This window comes from Humulus lupulus, chromosome X (genome assembly GCF_963169125.1).
Source record: "Humulus lupulus chromosome X, drHumLupu1.1, whole genome shotgun sequence".
Lineage (NCBI taxonomy): Eukaryota > Viridiplantae > Streptophyta > Magnoliopsida > Rosales > Cannabaceae > Humulus > Humulus lupulus.
The window spans coordinates 74,163,317-74,179,374 of NC_084802.1; the positions used below are offsets into that span (position 1 = coordinate 74,163,317).

The 16,058-nt window shown below is 34.1% G+C and overlaps 1 pseudogene; it reads right to left on the reverse strand.

Moving 5' to 3' along the window:
- Nucleotides 1-2,713: 2,713 nt before the first annotated feature.
- LOC133803733 (protein CHROMATIN REMODELING 5-like) lies at nt 2,714-9,580 on the reverse strand (annotated as a pseudogene).
- Nucleotides 9,581-16,058: the final 6,478 nt, after the last annotated feature.

Sequence of the window (16,058 nt, forward strand, 5' to 3'; positions counted from 1 at the left end):
AAAGCTAACTGTTGTTAATATGTGTAATAGCAAGATCTCTAAGTTAGAAGAAGAGCAACAGAATATGTAGCTCAAAATGACTGAAATGATGAATCTACTTAAATAACACTTGGTGGTAATTCTATCTTGCACTTATAAACCTTAGTTTTCTTTTCTTCCAATGAAACTTATCTTGGTTTTATATTTAGGTTGGTGGTAAAGTGACACCAAGCGAAGGACAGTCTCGCAATGTACCGCAGTCAAACAATATTCAGTCCCCTAAGGTAAATTATCAAAGTTGTTATTGTTTTAAATTTTCATTTTAGAAGAACAAATACAGAAACTAATATATTGTCTTTAAAATCAATTTGGTAGAGTATTGCACTAGAAAAAAGACATAACTTTACAGAAGGAAAGAATGCTTGCTACTTGCTTGACTGGGCAGATGTAATTATTGCTGAAGGTCATTGGGATTCTAGTGATCCAAAGATAACTAACATGGAAAGCCTCTTGGACCAGACTTTATGCGAGTATGGGTTGATGTTGATATTGTACCAGAATCTTACTTATTTCGTCCTAATGACGCAATGCTTACAATACAAGAAGCAGTTGGTTCCACAGTTGCATGGCCTTCTAAAAAAGTTATTCCAAGAGGTACATTTTCATACTCAAAAAACAACCAATGTCTTATAATTTAGTGTTTGGTTTCTTTGTTTGCTTTGGTGTAGTTGTGAATTCATTATTTTGTATGTGGTGTCCTTTCTTGGATATAATTTCCATAGCATTTTTCTGGAAGTAATTTGTGATGCTAGATAATAACAATAAAATATTTTTTTGTTTATTTTGCAGATGTGACAAGCGAAGTAGAAAAGGATACTTAATTTTGAAGTCTTTGTGTTGGGCAGTTGTAGAACATTTTGTGTTGAAAGTAGTAACTTGTCAATATGTTGAATATTTAAGACTACTTTAATACTTAAAGAACATTTTGTTGTTGATGACAGTGTTGAATGTTTTAAACTAATTTGTGGATTGTTAATACAATGTTGAATGTTTACTTTTTGTTATTTGAAAATCAAGTTCATTTGATGATGCTAGTATATATTAGAAAGCTAATTTTAATTATATAAAAAAAATTAAAATATAATAGAATAAATTAGTGTTATAAAAATGAAATATATAATGAGAATTTAAACTTATCTAAATATTAAAATAATACGAAAATTGTGTTAAAATATCTATTACAATAACACTTTTTATGCAAAGAATTGTGTAATGCAAACTTCATTATATAACACAAATAATGTGTCATACTAAAGTGTAGTATAACACAAAAAATGTGTTATACTAAAGTGTAGGATAACACAAATTTATAAGTATTGAAATTTGTTATATAATCGACTATTAATAACATAATTAAACACTTATCAATTTATTAAAATAACACAGAAAGTGTGTTATCGTTGACAGTATAATAACACATCTGTATAACAATGACAAATTGTTATGTAAAGTACCCTGACCTACGATAACATAGTCGGTCTTAACACATCAAAAAGTGTTATGGTATGTTTTGATAACACATTTTTGGTGTTATTAAAAGTATTTTTTTCTTGTAGTGAGAGGTAGGAGTGGTAGAAGTGGCAGTAGAAGTAGCGCTAGTAGTGGTGGTAGTATTAGTAGTAGTGGTAGTAGTGGAAGTGGTAGTCGTGGTAGTGGTAGAAGTGGTAGTGGTAGTGGTAGTAGAGGTAGTAGTAGTGGAAGTAGTAGTATTAGTAGTAGTGGTAGAGGTGGAGGTAGTGGTAATGGTAGTAGTGGTAGTTGTAGTAGTGATAGAAGTAGAAGTAGACGTAGTAGTAGCAGTAGTAGTGGTAGTAGTAGTGGTGGCAGCAGCAGCAGCAGGCAGTAGCAGCAGCAGCAGCAGGCAGCAGGCAGCAGCAGCAGCAGGCAGCAGCAGCAGGCAGCAGGCAGCAGCAGGCAGCAGGCAGCAGCAGGCAGCAGCAGGCAGCAGGCAGTAGGCAGCAGGCAGCAGGCGGCAGCAGCAGCAGCAGGCGGCAGGCAGCAGCAGCAGCAGCAGTCACTACAAGAAAAAATGCTTTTAATAACACCGAAAATGTGTTATGAAAACATACGATAACACTTTCTGATGTGTTAAGACCGAATATGTTATCGTTGGTCAGGGTACTTTACATAACACTTTATCAGTGTTATACAGATGTGATATTGTACTGTCAACGATAACACAATTTCTGTGTTATTTTAATATATAGATATAAGTGTTGAATTATGTTATTTATAGTCGATTATATAACACTTTTTTTTAGTTATACTACACTTTAGTATAACATTTTTTTTGTGTTATACTACACTTTAGTATAACATATGTGTTGTATTAGCTTAGAGAAACATAATCTTTTTTTACTTACACAAAACTAGGAAAACAAATATGAAAGTTGAAGCCAAATAAGATAACATAAATAGATTTTTATTAATTACTCAAATGTAATTACAATATTTAGTCTACTAGTCTAGGTTTAAGAAATCATATTACAACATAATTTATACCCAAATTCAGATTCCTTTATCACTAAATACAAAACAAGAAATGTATACAAAAATTAGTGAAATACATTCTTCCATTCTAAAGGCCTCAACTACAAATGTTGTCAAGAATTGCTCCAAAGAAATCATCTCAATATACCTGCACATTGTAAAAAAAAAGTCCTTTTATTATTAAGAACATAAGACTTAAGCTAGTTTCCACCTATAAGCATATAAAGTTTAAATTAAATTCGTCAATATCCATACTCAAGAGCCTTTTCTTACTTTCTTCTTCATTCTTCTCTTCTTTAAAAAGTTCCTCTGCTCCAAATCTTAAGGCTGAAAGCTCATTCTGCAATGGTGTAATAGAAAATGACAATAAAAGAAGACATGAGAGAGAAAAATAGTATACAAACTCTACATTGCATTTTTAAAAAAAACTAAGTTTCCTGCCTAACCCTACAATATTTGGGGACCAGAAAACTATAGCAATTGCAATTGCAACGTAGGTACCCAAGAGGGACTCGACCTTGTGGAACAAACCATATGATTGACCATTGGAGCTACCCCTCTTGGGTTACTCTACATTAAATATTGATGTATAGAGAAAGAGAATTAGGGGCCTGGGAAAGGAGTTGAAGGGCCAGGGGAAAGATAACCACAACTAATCACCCACTGATAATCTACTTTATCATTTTTTAACAGAAAAAAAAAATTTGTACATAATCCAACTAATTCAGGAACCTATTTCAAAACACCCCCATAGGACCCGTACCTTGTCAAAATAACTCCCCTTCTTTGCTTCTTTCATCTCCAATCTGCCTTCTGCATTCAATTTCTTGATCACTAGGTGGTCAACAACCTAAATGATACATGTAGAGATGTAAGTAAAACTTGTGAGAGAAAACAAAAGGCATTATTAGACTCTATAAAGAAAAAAAATTTCTCAAGAATTTGAAGAGAATATCATCAACCATCTTTTTCTTAGCTCGCCAAGATATCTTCCTCAACACTTTTGCTTGGGACAAATCTGTAGATGTTCACAACTTCTTGTTGGCCGATTCTATGAGCTCTACTCATTGCCTGAAATGAACGCATTAATTAAGTAAAACCATTTTCTCTGATTATATTCTGCAATGAAAAAACCCATAAAATATAACATAAAATACCCAAAAGAAATTAAAAAATTAAAAGGAGATTTCATTTCAGTCAAACCTGTAGGTCATTTTGAGGGTTCCAGTCCGAATCAAATATGATAACTATATCTGTTGTTGCAAGGTTGATACCTAGGCCACCTGCCCGAGTTGAAAGAAGGAAGCAAAAATCATCACTATCAGGTGCATTAAAATGTTCCATTGCTTGCTGACACAGTTCAGCCTTAGTGCTGCATCTAGCCTTTGAAATTGAAACCCTCTATGTGACATATATTCTGCTAGTATATCCAACATTCTTACCATCTACAATAAATCAGTATTATTAATTTAACCATCAGCAAATACTTATCTGGGCATTGAGTAATACAATATACTGCGAAGACATAATCACAGTCTTAGATAGATAACTCCCATACTACAATAGTAAAGATACAGGAACACTGAAAATCGGCAACATGCCTTTTATTTATCTGGATATATTGGCATTATAATTTTCTTCAGTATGAAAGAAAACTAACATGGTCATCAAAATGAAGATAACAATTAAAAGAGCGTAGAATAACAAGTCTCGCCTTTTCAAAATAAGTAAAGAAATAAATCACAACTCTCACAAAGTAACCCAAGGAACCAAAAAACCATACACTCAGAAAAACAATAACATATTTTATTAAACCAAACTGAAGAAATAATCTGAATTGGCCAGCAGCCATGCAAGGAGGAAATATGAGAAAGGGAAAAGAAACACAAACAAACATAACATGGGAGAACCAAACAAAACACTCAATCTCATACACACAATCGAGGAACCAAACACTTGAATCTTGTCTCAAATAACCAAGAATTTAATGCTATCCAACATTGTCTTCAAAATCTACAAAGATTTCTCTTATTCCTCTCCAACCAAGTATCCATCTACTTCCTAATTCTGAAGTCTTAATTACTAAATAAATGCTGCTGGATTAGCAAACAAGCCTGACAAAAAAAAAAAATAGCCCATTTAGGAAATGAAAAATAAAACTTACATAGATAATTTATATATTTATTGACATAAATGTCCAGTTCGGGATTCCATCAACTTCTAAGGTCTAAAATAATAGCATACTCCACAAATGCTAGTACCATAAATAAACTTACAACATTTCTTCATGCTCAATTTTACTTATAAATCATATACATGACAAAGTCATAGCATCAAGAAACATAATTCCAGATACTGTTCTAACATAACAAGTTAACTACAAGTTAAGTTTTGTTAATTTTGACAAAAGAGCATAGAAAAAAAATTCTTATACTGCTTTGATGCCTACAAAAAACCATCTACTTTGGATTCCTCCATTGAATGTCGAATGAAAATATGAAACCAGAGTGCTTTGAAGCCTAAAAAAAACCATGTACTTTAGGATTCTTTTACTGAATGTCAAATGAAGAATGAAACCAAAGTGCTTTGATGCCTACAAAAAATCATGTACTTTGGACACCATGGTTCAAGAACTGGACATAAAGTGAGGAACACATAATTCATAGAGAGACATAAGCATGTTGGTGTAACATGCCAATTGAAAAAAGACATGCCATTATTACAAAATAACAGAAGAACAATGTTGCTAATACTTGGAACGTTGGTACATCAAAAAATTATGGCTTTAATATTAACGTTACAAGAATTTTTGCTTACTTAGATACAGAGTGCCCTATGACTACGAGACACTACAATTCGTAGAATATAGTAAGAAAAATGGTAAAAGTAAACAAAGAATTATATCCAAATGAAAAACAAAACAGACGTTTAAGCACAACAAGTGTTGCACTCTAATCAAGCTTCATAGCTTCAAGCAACCTCTCAAAAAACATATCAAGCACAATAACATCTTAAACAAACCTGGGAAAAAATTAAAACACGATGCTTTGTCTCATGCAACCTAACAAGCAGCTTATCGAGTATAACTAACTTCCCACTGCTAAAAAAAATTCTCTCAAGTTTACTACTATCATTGGTTCTTGAGTCGCCACCATAACCATTGTCTGCACTCTCAAACAGGAAGGGGTGATTGCAACACTTCTTCAACTCAACCACAATATTTAAAAGTGAAACTTGAAAATAATTATTACACAAATGTTTCAGCAATTGCTTAATACGAAAACTAGAACCACACTATGATGTTGATATGGAATGGTGAAGTTTTATCCATGGTAAACTTATGAGTAATAACATATCAAATTTCCAGTAGACACTAACAGAACATGGACACTAGAATCACAATACTGGCGTTTCTAAAGAATATTAATTTATTAAAACAAAAGACTCTAGAAAGAAAAATCTCTTCCACCAATATTAATTTGGCATTTCCATGGAAGCATTATGTTATACATAAGAAGTTACAAAGACACCCATAAAATATGTACATTAAATTCCCTGTCAAAGCAAATTCAATAATAAAACCAAAATCAATTGAAAACCAACAGGATAGAATAAATCAAGAAGAGGAGTTCCAGAAGTAAAGAAAGGCAAATGATAGGTCCCATTACATTAATAGAATATAGATAGTAGAGAGGTTTGTGGGTAATTGTAGTGATGGATAGTGGATGCGCTGAAATAGTCTAGTATATACAAAGTAGAAGAATGAAGGAAGCATGATGATCGTAATGAATTGAGCATTAGCTCTTGAGAGTGTTCTGGGGGTGAATTCCACCACCACTTGTGGCTAAAAATGATCAAACTAACAAATGAAGCAATTGGGCAAGAGCTGCTTGTGCTTTTTCCCTATATTCAAAGTCATCTTGTCTTGTATCATATACATCATTGGGGCTGGTTCAATAGTCCAGCTTTTAACGGATCATGCCTTTATATTTTGGCCAAAATTTCTTTAAAGAAACATCAACTTGTATTAATGCTAAAATAATACAAGAGTAAAGTGAGTGAGAAAACACCCAGATCATCAAACAAGCAAAAGGAGAAGTGCTAAACTGTCACCCCTACTTATGATAAACCACATCCATCAAAAACTAACAATAGACATATAATACCTATAAATTCTTCAAAAAATATTTGCAACACATAATACTTGATTCCCACGAACTCCTTTGTTCAAGTCATGGAAGTTGCGTTCCAATATTCACTTATAGTACCTAAATGAAATATGTTAGCATCAAACATGGAGAGAGTAAATTAACTAATATTATAAAGACTCTTGTGTATAAATTAACAATAGAACTTACTGTTTCTGAAGTGGAGACATCTCAACCCTAAGAATTCGCTCAATTTTTGGAGGCAAAGATTTCTCTACATCCTTAATAACTCTTCAGAGAATGTGAGGTCTTAATTCCATATGAAGATTAGCAAGCTATAAATATTCAAATGCAAATATTACTTTCAGAGTACGGACAATCAGCCAAAAAGAAATAAAGAGTTATGAAATCAATATTAAGTACCTAATCATAAATATTCTATGATGACTAAGCAAGATAAGTTGTATACCTCATTCTCATTAAAAGAGCCAAGATTCTTGTAATTCTGAACAAAATCATCTTTACTCCTAAACTTATCTGGATCAAGGAAATGAAGCAGGGCCCTACAAGAACACAAAAGGTGAATATGGAAAATCAATAAGCATGAGTAGGAAGGTAAGACAAGTTAAGCAAAGTTTCCCTCATCGACACAATAAAAATTTATTCAAAAAATTGTGATAATAATTCGGCTTTCCTATATATTTTTCAGTCTCAAGATCTACTTCTTAAGCTGTTTCTCGGAGCTCTAACAAGGTCAATAAAATGGTGGTCTAAAAAATTGCAAAAGTATAAAGCAAGCAAGTGAAGCACCTGACATAACAAGAGTGCATAAGAAAAATACCCATTTTCCATATGTATATATATACATATAAATCTATATATTGTTTATTTTATTTCACGAAATCAAATAATAAAAAAAGCAAGGGTTTTCAAGAATTTATCCACCTCCCTTTTTCTATATTTCCATAATCTCCTTTCTAGATTATTATCAGTCACAATATAAGCTGTAATTGTACAACTATGTTATGCATTTTCTTGTTTATAATAACAAAATTTTATTGAAGAATTCAAATAAGAAGAACATCTGGGAAATGAAGCTAATTCAGAGAATGATTATGATAACTAAAATGTAATAAAAGCCAAAAAAAGACAGAAGAGTCAACAACATTGTAAGAATAAAAAAGAATAGTACTTGAAATAGGAGTAGTTTAGAAATATATTATTAAAATGATATCTAGACACCAGATGAAATTGATGCTGGTTCCACTATAACAGCTAACAAAACAGTTGCCCAACATCAAAATTTTAGCATATCTAGAAACAGTAGCTGCTTCAACCTCTCCACACATAATTAAAGATGCCAAAAATTATCAAATAGAACATAAGAAATTCAAATTTAATAATTCAATATTTCTGCAAATTTGAACATTAAAGGAATTACTAAGCACAGAGTTTAAACCCGTCCAACAGCTAAAAGATTTGGTATATGTGCTCATAATCACAATTGGTGGAGGGAGAAGAACAAAAATTATTCCCATACTTCCCACTTCCCAGGCACCATAATCATCTCTAAACATAAAACTCCAAACAAGCTGGACTGTTTTGTTAAATGGGTAATCACATGCATGTATAGCAAATTACAACAATGCAGAACACACAAAATCTTATATGTCTGTGTTAGTGAAAAAGAGAAATTATTTACCACAACTCTTCCACACTGTTCTGTAATGGAGTACCAGTAATCAATAACTTGTTCTTGGTGCTAAATTTCTGTCAATCACAGCACTAGCAAATGGTAACAAACTAAACTTGAAAAGGAAAGATAAAATGGGCAGTTGTAAATTCAATTGCCATGATTAACCTACCGAAAGTGTTGTATACAACTGTGCTTCACTATTTTTTAACCTGTGTGCTTCATCAACCATCAGATAGCACCACTTGATCTTTGAAAGGACAGCTTTATCTTTCAGAACTACTTCATATGTAGTCAATAGTGCATTAAACTTTATTGGCCTACCAACATTTTTGTTATTGTAGAATTCATACTGTTGAGAAACCTGCATCCAACAGAAAACTTTTAAGAAAAAATGAGGCACTAATTATGATAGCACTAAAAGAGACAATGGTCACATGTTCGTGACCTCCTCCCAAGTTATTAAAAAACCCTCACTTACGATGGGCACTTTTTGACATAGAAAAAGTAATCATAATGCAGCATGTAGACTGTTACTAATATTAAAATATTTACATTAAACATCTATGTGACATATACCAATATACATGTAATGGAAAAACTTAAACTCACCTCTCGACTTGCACGAGTACCAACATATACAATAATATTCATCTCAGGTAGCCACTTCCTAAATTATTTTGCCCAGTTTGACAATGTGGATAATGGTACAACAACAAGAAATGGCCCATGGATATGTTGAGCATTCTGTAAAGAGAACAAACAAAACCTTGATCTCAAGTCTAGCTCTAAAGAAATACTCATGACCTCAAATTTCAAGAAATTTTCAAAATAACTACATTTACACCTGTAAAAACCCAAGCATGGATACTGACTGAACAGTTTTACCAAGACCCATCTCATCAGCTAAAATAACATTATTATCATTTCGCCAACTGCAAAAAGAAAGAGATTTTAAACAAATAACTGCCAAAGTATAATACTTTTACGGTAACACTTAATCATGGAAAAACAGTTCCAAATAAAATGACATACCTATTAACAAGAAAATTCAGACCCTCAAGCTGATAATCACGCAGCTTTCCTCCCCTCAACCATTCAGGCTGCTCATCAAGCTTCCATAAACTTGCTAAACATTAAAAATGCACCCATTATGTCTGTTGCATATGACAAACCAAATTCTAGACAAAGATACAATGTTTAAAAGCATAGTTGAAATAAAAATCATAGTAGAAATAAGGTGTGTTTAGCAAACCAATGTCTGGAGATAAGTGCAAAGTTAAAATGTACTCCTCCCACATATAAAATAAAGATAGTATTTACATTACTAAAAAGTTTGCAGATATTTCTTTGTATAAAATACCAACGTGTTCTTTATATTTCATATTTTCTATCTGAATAAAACTGGTTCATTAAAAAAATAATGAAATGTTTGCCAATACATAAGAAATGGCAGGATCACAAAGTTGATGCATATGAGCATCAAAATGGTTGTATTTACCTACTTTTGTTCTTATTTAGTAGAAAATAATGACATTGGAACTTTCATAGGCCACTCAAATTTGAGCACACCATCGTTCAAGTTTTTAAAACTCCAAAGAAATACCAACCTTTGCTCTTTTTGCGCTGGGGATCTACCAATTTCCCCTGTACAGAAATTTCAGCCTCACGGGCCTGCTCATAGATGACACACTACAAGCATTAGTAAAATATAGAAGCACTTTCTACTTGAGTGAGAATTTATGTCTGCATACAATCAAAACCCAGTGAAGTAAACTGCCCAATGAGCTCAAGGCCAAAACAATGAAGGAAATCAACCCTGAAAAGCAAGAGTAGAAACAACACAAACGAGGGATCCAAATGCATATTCATCTGATGCTAGCAAATGATGCATTGCATGATAGCCTTGGTTGAGGATCAAAATGCTGGATAAGCCTACACAATTTTAGGAATGTAAAAGGCTCAAGTGTAGAAAACTACTAATGGAACCATCGGTTGACATCTAATGCAGTGAATACATACTTGAGCAGAATACCAATATTTTCCACAAAAAAGAAAAATAAAATGTTCCTATGTCAATTTTTGTTTTCTTTTAATCAATTGTTAGAAAGATACAGTTTTTCAAGACAAAGGCTCCGGATAATGAAAATTGCAAGCTAAAACTTAAATTCACATGCAGATATGCTATGCACTTAAAATTAGTAAAGAGAACAAAAGGGCTAGGAACAAGATGATGATGATAAAGATCAAACAATTATGTTGTTGTGACTTTTACAATTAATGAAAACAATTTAAATGTCAGAAAAGTACCTGGCATCCGTATATGGTTTAAGATCAATTATTTCTCTGAAAGTAACATGGCCATTCAATTTACTTAAGCGACCCCGAGCATCTTGGCTGAACCTCTTAAGATGAATGGTCAAAATAGGCAGAGCTTTATTAATAAGGACCCTCTTGGTAGCATCCCTCTTGACCTTCACCGATTCAGAATTTCATTCATCATCACCATTTTTCTCAGTTTCAGGGTTCGGGGCTGATATCTTAGACTCGCTCTGCTGAACTTTATTTCCGATAGATCCAGCACTACTAGCTTCGTCAACACAACATGAATCTATTGCTTGACCAATTAAACTTTCTTGCTTGCAAGTGTGAAAGGAGCCTGAAGAACCTGATTTCTCTTGTGCATATTTAATCACAAGAAATATAGAAAAAATAAGTCTTAAATACGGAAAAGAATTCTTAATCTTCTCGTAATTACCAAGAACAAGAAAACTATTAGTAAGAGTCTTGCTCAATACCTTCAGTGCTTCTAAATCAGATCCAACTGTAGTAATTTCGTCTTGAATCAGTGAAACCCTTGACTCGAATGTGGGGAAGCCCTTCTCAGGATTTGTCTTTCATGAAGGGGAGTGAGAGACCGAGAGAACTACTAGCCTACGGGAAAGACCAAGAGAGATCAGGAAGAGAAAGATTGAAGAAAGATTGAAGAAATGGGTAAGGGGAAATGGGTTCACAGGAAAGGTAGAAAAAACTTAGTCATTTTGGCGGTATTTTATTTTACTTTGTTGCCTGAAATTTTTCACATATAAAATAACTCTTTTTAAATACTATTATAATGATGTGTTATGGTAATGGGTGTTTGGTGTAGTGACGTTGTGAACCCCTGATAGAGCTAGAGGCATCGCCAATCTGTAAGCTACCTCTCCAACCTATTCCAAAATCTCAAAGGGGCCAACAAATCTAGGGCTCCGCTTGCCCCGTACACCAAACTATTTCACTCCTCTCAAGGGAGAAACTCTGAGAAATACATGATCATCGACTTGAAACTCTACGTTTCTGCGTCTCAAGTCAGAGTAACTCTTCTGGCGACTCTAGCAGGCAAGCATTTAAGCTCTAATCTTTTCAATCGCCTCATTTGTCCTCTACACAACTTAGGAAACTAGGTATCTCCTCTCACCCGTCTCATCCCAATGGATAGGTGATCTGCACTTCCTCCCATATAACATCTCATACGGAGCCACTCCGATAGTCGCTTGATAATTGTTATTGTATGAAAACTCAATCAAAGGGAGATACTTACTCCAAGCTCTCCCAAAATCCAGCACACAGGCTCGTAGCATATCCTCCAAGATCATAATCATCCTCTTAGACTGTTCGTCCGTATGAGGATGATAAGCAGTACTAAACCGCAACTGCATGCCCATAGCCTTCGGCAGGCTCTCCCAAAACATGGAGGTGAAGGTGGGGTCCCTGTCGGATATTGTCGATCTCGAGGCCCCAGGAATTCGTACAATTTCCTTCACAAACAACTCAACATACTGCTCCATAATATAAGTCGTCCTCACAGGTAGAAAGTGGGCGGATTTGGTGTACCTATCCACAATCATCCACACGGAATCATGTTGTCCCACGGTCTTTGGCAATCCAACCAGGAACTCCATGGTGATATCCTCCCATTTCCACTTTGGAATCCCTAAAGGCTGCAACAACCCTGCTGACCTCTGATGTTCAGCCTTTACCTGCTGACAAGTTAAACTCTTGGCCACATAATCTACCACATCCCTCTTCATTCCCGGCCACCAATACAAAGTTCTCTAATCTTGGTGCAACTTCATCGTACTCGAATGTAAAGAATAGGGAGTGGTATGAGACTCATCCAAGATCTCTCGCCGAACACCAGAGTCCATCAGAACACAAATCCGACCCTTGTACTTCAATAGTCCCATCTACGAAATAGAGAATTCATTAGCCACTCCAGCTAAGACACCCTCATTGTGCTTTCTCAACTGGGGATCCTCCCCTATGCCTCCTTGATCCTCTCAAGGAGTGTAGACTAAAGAGTAATGTTGACTGATCGACCAACCACCAACTCTATACCCGCTCTAGTCATCTCTTCTACTAACTTATCTGACACTGCCTCGAATTGAACAACTGTCCTGGGCCCCTTCCGACTCAGCGCATCGGCTACCACATTGGCCTGCCCAAGATTGTATAGAATATCACAATCATAATCCTTTTCCAATTCTAGCCAATGTCTCTAGCGCATATTCAGATACTTCTTAGTAAAGAAGTACTTCAAACTCTTACGGTCAGTGTATATTTCATGCTTATCGCCATATAAATAATGTCTCCAAACCTTGTCCAAATACCACCGCCGCCAATTCCAGATCATGTGTGGGATATCTCTACTCATATTCCTTCACTTGTCTCGATGCATAGGCTATCAACATTCTGGCTTGCATCAATACACACCCCAAACCCTGTCTGGAAGCATCATAATAAACTACAAAGTGGTTGTAGTAGTAGTAGCAGTAGCTTAGTATTTTATTTTTTGTGGTTATTAGTTCAAGTCGGGATTTTTTTGGAAACTCGTAAAGCCTAAGAATATTATTTATTATAACCTAAGGTTTAGATAAACTAAATAAGAACGTGACACTTGTCTCATGTATGTTTATTAAAAGATTAAGGTTTTTGGTGAATAAAAATAATCATGGACAAGTGTAGATGGTCTAGAACCTTTAAGCAACTATTAGGTTCACCTTTTACTCAGTCAAAGTGGTCTAAACAAATTCAAGTGTGCTGAAAGTGTGCAAAAACGTGTTTGAAATATCAATGTATGCTGATATATCACAGCTATAGGGGCCAATATATCTCCTATGACTTATACGGAAAAGAAGCTGACTTAGCACGAACGAAACCGTGGACCCTCGAGATTATGGCATAGACGATATATCGCTTATAGGAGGCGATATATCGGCTCCAGTGACCAATTTTTTAATTTTCGTGGCATCCAAAATTAGAAACAACTCTCAATAACTTTGACTTGTTCCTGAACATTTTTGATCGTGTTCTGGGCATCTGTTGAGTGAAAAATGTATTTTTAATCATTTATTTATTCATTTTAAAAGGAGTAAGTTTCACTCCTTGATATTTATAAATAGGACCCTTTACTCAGCCATTTTTTATCATCTTTCAAGCATAGTTCAAAGCCTCCAAGCTACTAAGTTCATTATAGAGAGAAACACTAGGGTTTTGGGGTTAAAGCTTTCAAATCTAAAGCTTTTCTAAATACTTGGGAAGTAAGATTTTGGAGTGATTTCAGTGTTTGAGGTATATAATGATGCCCTAAGCACTGTAAGGTACTTTTTGTAACGACCCAAATTTTCAAGACTCGATAATGCAGAAATATAAATGTTTTCATTTAACAAAAAGTCTCAAAAACCAGTATAAAAAAAAGATTTTAAAAAGTCATATGGCCATACTTAACATTTAACTACAAACAAAAAGACATAATATATAACAATATAATTCGAGACCAATGCTCAACAATTTCAAACAATTCGGGCATAACACGACCTCCAGCATAAATGTTAATCTGTAAGAGAGAACCAAGTCTCAACACTAAGATCTAGCCAATAAATATCCCCATCAAGGATAACTATCACGTTACCTAAGGCATCACTACTTATCCAAGAGTAAATCCCTCACAAGGGTAACCATCAAGTTACCTAGGGCATCACTAATTATCCAAGAGTGTAATTGAAGTTACACAGGTTTACAGAGACTTCTATGTTAATCAGTGGTGTTGGTGAGCAGTTTCCCCTAGGGTGTTCAACCTCACTCAATCTTGGCAAGCCCTAGTATCTCTAGGCACTCTCACTGAATGGCCAATATTCACGGCTTGTATCTGGGAATAACTTATCAGAGAACTTGCTCGGGTACTAACCGTTCACTGATTAAGTAAGCATCAGGGCCCCTAGGTCCCATTCATTTTGGCACCCCCTAGGTTTAACCAGCAATCCTCACCTCTTGGCCACTCGTCGCGGTAATGAACCGCACATAATAAAATCAAGTAGTGTGACGGGGATCAGCCGTCTTGGATATGGCGGATATCAACCGTTCATATTTTCTAAATCAGCACCCACTAGACTAACGTGTCTAAGCAACTTTCTACGACAATGTGCATATGTGCATGTGTCCCTATACTAATATACAATACAATACAATATTCGTTTCATGTTGCAGCCACACAATATAAGTTTACTTGCTTGGAGTCCTTAGCTCTCAGCAAGATTTCACCCTCCAATGTATAATCCAGTTATGCTTAGCAAATACTGTAATTATCCATTCAGTATACTCGGATGAATTATGGCACTTCATAATTCATTATTAATATTTTGGATAGTTTGGTCATTTTCAAAATCATTAGTAAGGATTAAAGATCATTATTTTGTTTTAAACCCATTAATGAAATTCATAAAAAAATATTTGAGACTAAACCCTAAGTCTCGGGGAGACCTACCCTAAGGTCTCGATACCTAGGTTCGGGTATCACAATAGTATTTTCCCACAATCCGGTAGAATCCTTTTTCTTTAAAATCTCCGTTATTAACCCGTACTTTCAACAATCGATAAAATATATAAAAGATTTTAGCCGATATTATATCCCGAAAATACTAATTAATTCCTTAATTATTTTAAAAGAAAATAAACTCTTAATTTTCCTTTTATTTTTCTTAAGGTTTTAATCTCTAAAAACGTTTTAAGAAAATTGCCTAATTTATCTTAATTAGGAAAACTGTTAAAAATTTCCCATCTTGACTAGTTAATTTTTCTAAAGTCAACTAATCAATTTTACTTACTAGAAAAATAATTCACTCAAATATTTTCTCAAAAGATAGGGTTTTAAACCCTCTTTTAATTTATTAACTTGTTAATAAATACATTCTTTTATTTTTTGAAAAAATAAAAATTCTTTAATAAAAAATAATTCCCACTAAACTCAAATTGGTATTTTAGGTCAAAATATGTTTGCAAGACTTGCCAAGTTTTTATCTTGCAATAAGCAATATTTTACTTTTTACCTTAAGTTCCAAAATCTCATTTTTTGCACTAAGTGTGAAAACCCTATTTTTCACATTTTTAACTACATGCTTTGTTAGTTCATAACTTGCTTACCCAATTGTTACCAAAATTTCCCAGTTCCATTTTTGTTATGCCTTTTAGGTCTTCATAAAATCTTAGGTCAACATGAGCATTTTTTATTGGTGAAATTATTTTCCAACAATGAGGTAAAAATGACCTTATTTTCAAGTCCTTAATTTTTCCAAAATTTGACACTTAATAACATTCAAATTGTTCAGTATTTTCTTACAAAATTTTACAGTGGAATACTAGGATATGCCAAT